This window comes from Cloeon dipterum, chromosome 2 (genome assembly GCF_949628265.1).
Source record: "Cloeon dipterum chromosome 2, ieCloDipt1.1, whole genome shotgun sequence".
Taxonomy (NCBI): Eukaryota; Metazoa; Arthropoda; class Insecta; order Ephemeroptera; family Baetidae; genus Cloeon; species Cloeon dipterum.
This window is the reverse complement of record NC_088787.1, coordinates 36,349,901-36,359,684: the sequence shown is the minus strand read 5'-3', so window position 1 is coordinate 36,359,684 and position 9,784 is coordinate 36,349,901. Positions and strand designations below refer to the sequence as shown.

The window sequence follows — 9,784 nt, the reverse complement described above, 5'->3', positions numbered from 1 at the left end:
TAAAACCGGTCAAATGTACCGTTTTTTACCGGTATATTTAGCCATTTTTACTGGTAAAAACCGGTTAATATAGTGGTTGATAGGTTGTATCATACCGAGATTAAAATGCTCTAGACTGAATAGTGCTGCCATCTGGTGTGTGGTTAGTGAATTGAAAAGTTTTTGGCGCGCGGGGAAAATCTGTTCTTTTATAAGGTGCTCTGTCCTATTAACAGTTATGGCAATGGTAGGCGAGATTTGTAATTGGAAAAATGCAGCAATAAATTTTTTTATTAATACAGGTAAGGACTGACGCAGGTGTGTTCCCTCCTCACTGAAGCTAGTTTTCTTCCTAGGGCTGCCTGCCACAGTCGGTCGCCTTACAGGTCACTCCGGCTGCAGAGGGCAACACCGAAGGAAGGACTTCTCAACAGATCTCCTGTGGAAAGAGAGCAGAGAATCAAACGAGGGCCCAGCGCTACTCGAAGCGGTCGCACCTATTGCTGATGGAAGATCTGGCGGAGCCTGGCGATCAGGTAAGGGGTCCTATGCCAAGTGATCCGTCTGGTGAAGGTCCAATTTCCTTTCCAGGTGGGCAGCTACCTCTTGAAGGAGATGACAGCTCGTTCTGCCCCGAGTGAAGTGCTGCTGGCCTTTATATACCCTTCGCTGACTACCGCCCCTAGAGCGTCGTGCGGTCGCCCTGGCAGGGAGAAGTGGAGGGTGGACTCCTGCTGCAGTGGCGACCTTCTCCTTCATCAGGTGAGCACCTGAGTTAAGAGGGGCGGGAGCGGGGAGGTCTCGGCTGGCAGCCGTGTGACCACGTGCCTTCCCAGCCAGACCGAGCTAGCAAAATCGCAGCAGGAGCGCCGTGAATTTGGGATTATTTTCAGATTTCTAGCAGTCCATAGATTTTTGCTCTTTCCTTCTTTCGTGCAACATTCTGGTGTCAGGTGTGGGGTTTGATTTATTTGCACTGCGTAAGATTGAGTATTTGTCTAAGGTATTCAAGCTCGGACGTCGTTAGGATTTTTCCCTGGCAATTCGGAGAACCCACAAGCGAGAGAGGAAGTGGAGCAGGAGCGCCGTGAATTTGGGATTATTTTCAGATTTCTAGCAGTCCATATTTTTGCTCTTTCCTTCTTTCGTGCAACATTCTGGTGTCAGGTGTTTAACATGCCAGTGGAGAATCCTCAACAGGGGAATGCGGCCGGCGAGCAGCAGCAGCCGCAACCCCCACCCCAACATATCCAGCAACCCCCGCAGCATTTTCAACCGGGGCAAACCCCCCCAGCTCTTCCTAATGGGGGGTGGAGAGGTGGCTATGGGCCGCCAGGTGGGGCGTTCCCCTTCTTGCCACCGCCGATGACATTAGAGATGGTGCCCCGATTTTCTGGCTCGAGTCAAGGGTCCTCGCTGGATGACTTTCTAACCGCGGTCGAAGGGTATATGTCTTTCTATTTACCAGGGCCCGGAGAGCTGCGATGGGCTCTTAAGATGAGAACAAGTGAGCTAGCCAGGGAGTTTGTCGAAGGACTGTCTGATGCAGCGCTCTCGGGCATCGCACCACAGAGAACAGCATTTCGGGACGAGTTTAAACCGATGGCGAGTGGAACGGCGTTGGAGAGGGAGTTCTCAGACTGCAAACAGGGAAAGCACGAAAAAGTAGAACCTTTCTACCGCAGACTTAAGGCAGTCAGCGAAAAATTGAAAAGGGCTGTTTACCCTGACAGGGGGCGCAGATTGGACGATGATGTCTGGGACGAGCGCTGCTTGTCACAGTTCCTTAGCGGTCTTCGGCCGGATCTCTTCCGCGTGGTAAACCAGCGTGAGCCGAATAATCTTAAGGAAGCGCGGCTTGCAGCACAACGAGCAGAAGAGACTGAAATTATAGCGCAAGCTAGGGAAGGAGACAAGGCAGCTGGAGTATTTACTGCAGAGGTTGCGCCGCAGGCGGCGGCGTGGGGAGGGTTCCCAATGCCCTGGTGTTACCCGCCTTTCTTGCCAGCTTATGGCTGGCCTGGAGCACCGTGGTTGGGTCAGCAGCAGCCTCAGGCGTCAAGTAGCACCAACCAGGGAGCCGGCGGCTCCCACCAGCCTGAGGGTCAGCGAGCAGTTTCGCCATGGTCATCGTGGGGCTGGGCGGGCGACGTTCACGCGGCAGCAGCCAAGCCAGCAGAAGGCGATTCGCTTTGACACTTCAAAAGACAATCACCAGAAGTCAAAGGTCGAGATTGAGGAAGTCACCTCTGCGTTGTCCTCAAGGCCACCCACACGAACGCCGGCAAGAAGTCGGTCAAGGACACCTGGAAGAAGGAGCGCTGGTGAAACGGTGTGTTTTCTCTGCCGCGAAACTGGTCATTGGTTAAATGAGTGCCCCATGCTAATTTGTGCGAGGTGCATGGGCAAAGGGCACCGCCCCTTTGAGTGCCAAGAGACAGAGGCAAAAAACGGGAAAAGGGGGAGTAACAAACACCTCTCTCCCCCCTGTTAAGCAACTCAACAATAAAAGCGACAAACAAAAACAGACTGCGGGCTACATACGTAATTCACAAGATATTATTCAGGCATCTGCATATATTGTTACGCCTACTCCGGGGTTTGTTGTGGTTGGACGTGTCTTAGGAGAGGATGTCACATTCCTGGTCGACTCAGGTGCCACGGTCAGCCTCATGTCTCTGGCCTTAGTGCAAGAACTACGCGCTGCCATCGTTCCTTTTCAGCACAAAGTTGGCACCGCTAATGGTGCACCCATGAAGGTTGTTGGTCAAGTAGATGTGTTTATAGACTGGCGAAAAAAGGGCTGTTATCATACCTTCGTAGTGGTGGACGTGGAGGGAGTTACCTTTGAAAGCTTAATCGGCAGCGATTTCATGTGCGAACACCAGGCTAACTTAATTACGTCCAGAAAGGTTCTTCAATTTCCTTGGGGCGAATTGCCTCTTGGTTATAATCAGCTTTCGCAAAGGGCGCCACTCCAGGACAAGAGTATCGACCTAGGAAAAAGGAGGTTAACGTAGTCACAATAGCAGCGCGTGATAGCATAGAGCTTTACGAAGAAAGGGGACCAACTGTTCAAATTCAACCGCACAGGTCCTTCGGATCATGCAAATTGGCGCCCGAATCAACAACAATAGTTCTTTTGCAAACCAGTAGCAAGCCAGGGACGGTACTCTATGTACAGGGGCTGAACGTGGGGGAAGGCCCACCACCACCGCCAACGATCTGTTCGGTGGACGAAGCGGGCCGTGTTCCCGATATGTTTTCCAACTCCTCCCAAGCAGAGCAGAAGGTCAAAGGCTGCCATAGACAGCTGGTAGAGGTCTCACCGTGGGAGCCGCTCGAGGATGTGTTAATCTCGGAGGTGAAGGAGAACGTGCGGTGCCTTCACTGCGACGACTCAATGGTGTCAGATTTCGAATATATGCTCTGTAATAGTAAATGCAAGATATTGTTAAAGGTAGAACAAGACACAGAGACAGACGTATGGCCGACGGCGCCACAACCTGCGCTAAGGGACGAGGAATTTCTCAAATTATTTAATCTAGAGCCAGTTCCTGTAGCTTGGTTAGAAAGCTTAAAACATTCGCTGTTAAAGGGAAAGGGAGCTTTCGCGAACGGTGAAAGACAACTAGGGTTACTTAAAGGTTCCAAGGTTCGGATTGAGACTAGACAGGCAAAGCCTATAAGGAAACGACCATACCCAGTTCCGTATTTGCAGAGGTCGCTGGTCGAGGAGGAAATTAGGAAGATGTTAAACATGGGAGTCATCGAGCCATCCAGCAGTGAATGGGCGGCGCCACTCCTCTTGGTAAAGAAGAAAAAGGCAGATGGCACTCTAAAATATGGACCAGTCATTGATTACAGAGGACTAAATTTGGTGACAAAAACGCTGATTTATTCTTACCCAAATATACAGGAAATCTTGGATAGCTTGGGGGGAAGCGAATTCTTCCGCATTCTAGACATGACCAATGGATTTTTTCAATTAGAATTGCACCCCGAAAGCAAAGAGAAAACGGCATTTACTTGTCATCAAGGGGTTTACGCATTCACTCGCATGAGTTATGGGCTAAAAAATGGACCGACGGAGTTTTGTAGGGCCATGCAAGAGGCTTTCAAGGATTTGAAGGGTCACGGGGTCGAGATTTTCGTGGATGATTTCTGCATCCACGCAAAAGATGAGGCGGAGCTGCAACAATTGCTGGACACGGTATTGGCTAGGGCGGAGAAAATGGGAATCTTGTTTGGGCCAGAAAAATGCCAGCTATTCGCGCGTGAAGTGAAGTACCTTGCATTCGTCGTGCAGAAAGGTGTGCGGCCGGATCCCGACAAAGTTAAGGCGATATTGGAAATGCAAGAGCCGCGCACGCTGAGACAGGTTAAAGGGCTGATCGCAATGTGCAATTTTTATCGCCGAGCGATTCCACGGTATAGTGAGATCGCCCTGCCACTCACAGACATGCAGAAAGGAAAGAAACCGAAATTTGTGTGGGGCGAAGAACAAAGACAGGCCTACCAAAACCTGCTTCAGGCTCTGGCAGAGGCAACCCTTTTGAGGTGCCCTGATTTTTCTCAGCCCTTTCGATTAACTACGGATGCTAGCGGGCGAGCGATAGCAGCGGTACTCGAGCAGGAGGTTAACGGCGAAATATTTCCAGTCGCTTTCTACAGTGCTAAATTAATCGCGGCCCAGCAAAATTACTCATCTTATCAATTGGAATGTTTAGCGGTAGTTATGGCGGTCGACCACTTTCGAGTGTATCTGGCGGGGAGGCCGTTCACACTATTTACCGATCATTTTAGCTTGAAATGGCTTTTCACCGCGCCAATAAAATCCCCACTCTTAGGAAGATGGATTCTGGCCCTTTCCGAGTATGATATGAAAATAGTTCACACCCCAGGTCGGCAAATTCAAAGGGTGGACTTTCTGTCGCGACCAGAGGAGGACCTCTCGCTCGAACAGAGTGCGACTATTGGCAAGGTTTCCTTCCTAGGATTTCCGTCCAAGTTTCTAGATATGGACAGACTGCGTAAGGATCAAGCAAAGGAGCCCGAATGGGAAAACATGATCTCTCAACTCAAGCAAGGTATAGCACGGGAGAGGTACTTCTTAGACGCCCGAGGAGTTTTATACCTTTGGGGCTCGCATTCCGCGCGGCTGTGTGTACCGGCGGCATTTCGTGAGACAATTTTGTCACTTCATCACGACACCATTTTTGGCGGGCATTGGAAAGGCGAGAAAATGCTTTCGGAGGTCATTAAACGCTATACTTGGCCCAATCTTAAAAAGGATGTCAAGGCGCACAATAATAGCTGTGATATTTGCCAGAGGAGAAAGCAGGGGAAAACGATAAAAACACAACAACAGATGTCGTTTGCACCAGCTTCAGTAGGTCATCGCTGGAATGTCGACGTCGTGGGGCCATTCCCCGAATCAGACTCTGGCAATAAATATATCCTGACCATGCTCGAAGCATTTACTAAATTCGTCGAGGCCGTCACTATTCCCGATCAAAAATCTCAGGCGGTGGTTATGGCATTAGTCGAACAAATTATTTGTCGCTACGGTGCAATACAAGAATTGGTGAAGGATAATGGTTCTAATTTTAAATCGGATTTATTCGACGAGGTTTGCGGGCTATTGGGCATTAAACATGCGTTTACGTCACCGTACAACCCGCGCGCGAACGTAGTGGAAGCAGCGCATAAGGGCCTGGTCGATGTAATAGCAGAGTTCGTTAGCAGGCCCCGGTTTGAAAATTGGGACCACATATTGCCATTCGCACTGCTAGCATTGCGAGCGAGCAAACATTCGGCTACAGGACACTCGCCAGCAATGCTAATGACGGGTAGAGAAATACTGTTACCTTGGGAGAAAGAGGTCGCACCAAAGCTCGGACGTTGCGATCAAATCAGGGATGAACATCACTACGTTAAAATTCTCCGCGAGCGGCTGCAAATGGCCCAGGAAGATGCACACCGCGCTGACTTGTGGAAAAGGCACATGGTTTGGCAGCAAGCAGAGGATGGTGATCCAGGGGAGGAGCTACAAGAAGGTGATCGCGTCATGATAAAGGTACAAAATAAACGGAAGCTCGAGGACAGGTGGAAGGGCCCCTACCTGGTCTTAGAAAAAACAGGCCGCGTCACCTATAACTTGCTAGACCCAGACACGCAGCGCAGCTTTTTCTATCACGCACGTCACCTGAGGAAGGTAGGACACCTCAGACCGAGGGTGGATAGCTGGCCGTGGAGAAGGGCACAGGTGGCCCAAGATGAACCCAAGGTGGGCTTGGCCGAGCAGCAGGAGAAACACGGTAGCGCACTTGAAGATCAGCAAGTAAGCGGCGGCGCAAAACAGCCTCTGCAAGAGGAGCTGGAAGAGCAACAGCTGGCCGAAAAAATGTCAAAAATACCTGTGCCACGGAGAGGTGGAATAGGCAGCGATGCAGAAATTCGAGGAGGCGCAAGAGGCCGGTCGATGCTGAGGCGCGCGGATGGCCGCCGAAATGCCATATCGGCGGATGCGCGCGAGGATCCTGCAACGCAGCGTGCCAGAAGTAATTCACGCTATGAATTGCGTGGAGTTATCAAGAAACCAAGCCGCTACTAAATGTACGGCGAAGCGATTGTTGGGATTTAAATTGTTGATTTATGTTTTATATGCGTTACTTTGTCTCAAATAATTTAAATATTTTAATGTGTACAGTTTTAACTTGCAGAAGGAAATCCAGGCAGCACGGGCGAATGTAAACAATAAACACATGAGAAGGGGGCGTTCCGGTTACCGGTGTGAGCAGGTCTACCGTGATACCGGTTCATTTTAATAGATGCCGATTATTTTTTTATACAACTTCGTGATAGTAAACTATAGAAGGATGTCCTGGCAAACCGGTTCTACAACAGGATCAACCGAGAAAATCAAGTACCAGTGGTCACAGGGTGGTGAGTTCAACGACTCGAGATGACCGACCAGGGAGATGTCCACAATCTCGAGATTGGACTAGAGGACCTAGTGGACGCGGGGCCCCCAGCCGTGAAAAAAGTGCACCCAGTTGCGAAGGCACCCCCAAAAAGGACCGCACCCGCGGTAGGGGCCGGTCGGGGAGCTCCTCGGCCCGTCCCTAGCAAGCCGGTGGCGAAGGGCAACCCGGGGCCAAAAAGGCAGGGCTCAGCCCCTGTACCAGCTGGTAACCAATTGATAACGAGGTCTGGGTGCCTGGTAACGTTCCTGAGCTTTTAATGTGTGTAAGGAATTGATATTAGCGAAAAAAGGTTATTGTTTTTTTTTTTGAGACGATGACAGTCAAGAAAATTCTTGGTATTCAGCTTTCATGGAATGTGATGCCTTTATGAGGCTTACTTCTTCACGCTAGCAATATTACTTATCATGGGCGCTTATAGTGTTCGGAAAGAATTAATATTTCGAGGTCTGCTATTAGACAAAAGGAAATTATTATCATTTATTTCCAGGGAAGAAGCCGCCAAACTTTAGAGTAATTAAACCAGAGGAGCAGACCCCAGTGGTGAACGATTCAGCGGGAGCGATGGCAACCCATACACAGCCAAGGCCACAGGTTTGGGCGACTCCTCCGGGCGCGCTGCAGGATCCAGGACAGCAGACGTTAGGTCACCAGGCTGGTGACCAGAGGTCAGCACCAGCTCCATGGGCTGCCCCGCAGGTGTCTCAGCTCATGCCTGACCAGTCGGACAACCCCTTTTTGCGAAGTGCATCGACAGGCAGTCGGGCAGAATTAAGACACAACCTTTTCAATAAACGCCTGGGGCCATCAGCAGAGCAGCAGCAGTACCTCTCCAGAGCCGAGGACATCTTACTTGAGGTCAAGCTAGTAGTGGAGCAGCAACAGAGGCAGAACATGGATCTTTTGGTGCAGCTGCGTATCGACCGAGCGGAGCTGGCAGCCGACGCCATCCAAAGGCGGGCTCTTCAGGACAGCGTGGAGCGGCTGCATGCCCTATTTCAAGGTATTGCCACACTCGCTCGTCCAGTCTAGATGTCGATGGCGCCCGGCCCTTGGGGGAGGAAGATGATGAGGAACAAGGGCGCGGGCGCTGGAAGGAGAGGCTTGTCAGAGAGAGAGGAGCCGGTATTTTCCATCCTGTTTACTACATTTCATTATTTCAGTCCGATACCACCTGACACTGCTTCAATACCTGACGTACCACCAAATACGGCCGCTGTTGAACTCCCAACAGAGGAGTTAAATTCATCAATCGAAACTTCTCATCTGTTAGAGGACAACATTTCAGCACCTAAACGTCCCTTACGAATTGGTTCGAAGCAAAAACGTATGAACAAAACCAAGCACTTGCACGAGAAACCTGACAGGTATGTTATTAAATTCAATATGCACGGCACTGGAACATACGGGTCAATGTATGATTGTGAACGGCCTATAGAACATTTTCAGTGAGTCACCGCTAACTCCACAACCAATCGATCAACTTGGAGCATCTACATCCTCGCTCCAGCCCACAGCTACAGAACAGCCAGAATCCGAGTACCCTCAGGCAGAGGAAACCACCCCTGTCATGAAACGACCAACACGCATCGAGCCAAAGCAAAAACGCATCAACAAAACAAAACTATTGCACAAGAAATCTGAGAGGTTTGATATTATAATTAATTTGTTGAACGAAATAAAAATATAAAATATTTCTCGATGCCTCAAACCACCAGTTTCGCAGTTTTGCCAGTAAGAACTTGACCACTTACGTCAACTCATGCTTGAGAAAGATTTTAACCGACGAATTAGCCACATAATACAATGCTTAAGGTATCATCTCAAAGGACGGGACAAGAGTAAAATAAGAATACCTTTTTAAAAACTTCATTTCGTTGGTGATGAGTAAGCTTTGTTAACACATCTGCACAATCAAACGACCTATATTATCTTTTTTCCCAAAAATTTTAATTTTTGATTAAAAAAACTATATTGCGTTGCAGAAAAAATGGTATTTGGCAATATTGGTCAAAGGAGTTCAAAAAGGTTTTTTTTAATGAAATAGTTGGCAAATTTTTTTTTTTATAAATTTATAACGACATGTGGTATATTTAATAATGTTTGTGATTCCCATATCCCCTGTCCCTATATTTTTTTTTAATAAATCGCGCCGGGTGAACAATGAGTGCAAAACAGTGCGTGCAGAGTGCAGTGAGTGCAACAAGAAGATTCCCACACTTGAGCTGCGCGCAAATTAGGTCTGCCACGAGGGGAAAGGTTGTGACCTCTCGCACGAAAGTCAGTCAGTCGCCCAATAACCTCTGTCCGCCGACCTTCTTGATGGTTTCAACAGAGGGTTTCGGCAAAGGTTTCGTCCGTAGACAGGACGGATTAAATAGAAGCTCGTTCACGAGTGAAGAAAGTTAAAAGCTTATTCAAATCATATTTTGGGTGACTCATAAATTGAGAAACTTTCTGTGTGATCATTTTTACTTTTATTTGGCGCGACTGACGGTAGACTTTTTGCGTTGTTTCCCTTAGGTAGCCCTGGTGGGCTCCTTCGTTACCCCTGGTACAGCCCCGTCTTTTGGTGATCCAGTTTAGACGTTTAGGCTGGACCAACCCATCCTGAACTCTTGAAGTGGTCGAGATAAACTCGGTAAACAAAACTGCGGCACAAGTGACGCTGGCATCCGCTGCTCGGCCTTTTGTGCCTGGCCCAAAAAAACCACACCTCTTGTGGTTGGCCAGCAGATAAACTAAGCAGATCAAACTGCTCCGGCTCTTCTCCAGGTGAGCAGTGGATGCAACATAGCAATTGCATCCGCTGCTCCACC

The 9,784-nt window shown here is 49.2% G+C and overlaps 2 long non-coding RNA genes across 4 annotated transcripts; both read right to left on the bottom strand.

Annotated features, from left to right (window-relative positions):
• Positions 1–1,154: 1,154 nt before the first annotated feature.
• Positions 1,155–2,304, bottom strand: LOC135937766 (uncharacterized). Its single transcript, XR_010574549.1, has 3 exons — positions 1,914–2,304; positions 1,705–1,861; positions 1,155–1,619 (listed from the first exon to the last, which is right to left on the bottom strand). It is a non-coding gene; the product is annotated as an uncharacterized LOC135937766 (long non-coding RNA).
• A 251-nt stretch (positions 2,305–2,555) lies between these two features.
• LOC135937781 (uncharacterized) lies at positions 2,556–3,981 on the bottom strand. Of its 3 annotated transcripts, none has more exons than XR_010574555.1 (5): positions 3,887–3,981; positions 3,683–3,817; positions 3,035–3,408; positions 2,825–2,975; positions 2,556–2,767 (listed from the first exon to the last, which is right to left on the bottom strand). It is a non-coding gene; the product is annotated as an uncharacterized LOC135937781 (long non-coding RNA). The 3 variants fall into 3 exon arrangements; XR_010574554.1 differs by having other exon boundaries at positions 3,130–3,408; XR_010574553.1 differs by having other exon boundaries at positions 2,825–3,408.
• Between the last annotated feature and the right edge of the window lie 5,803 nt (positions 3,982–9,784).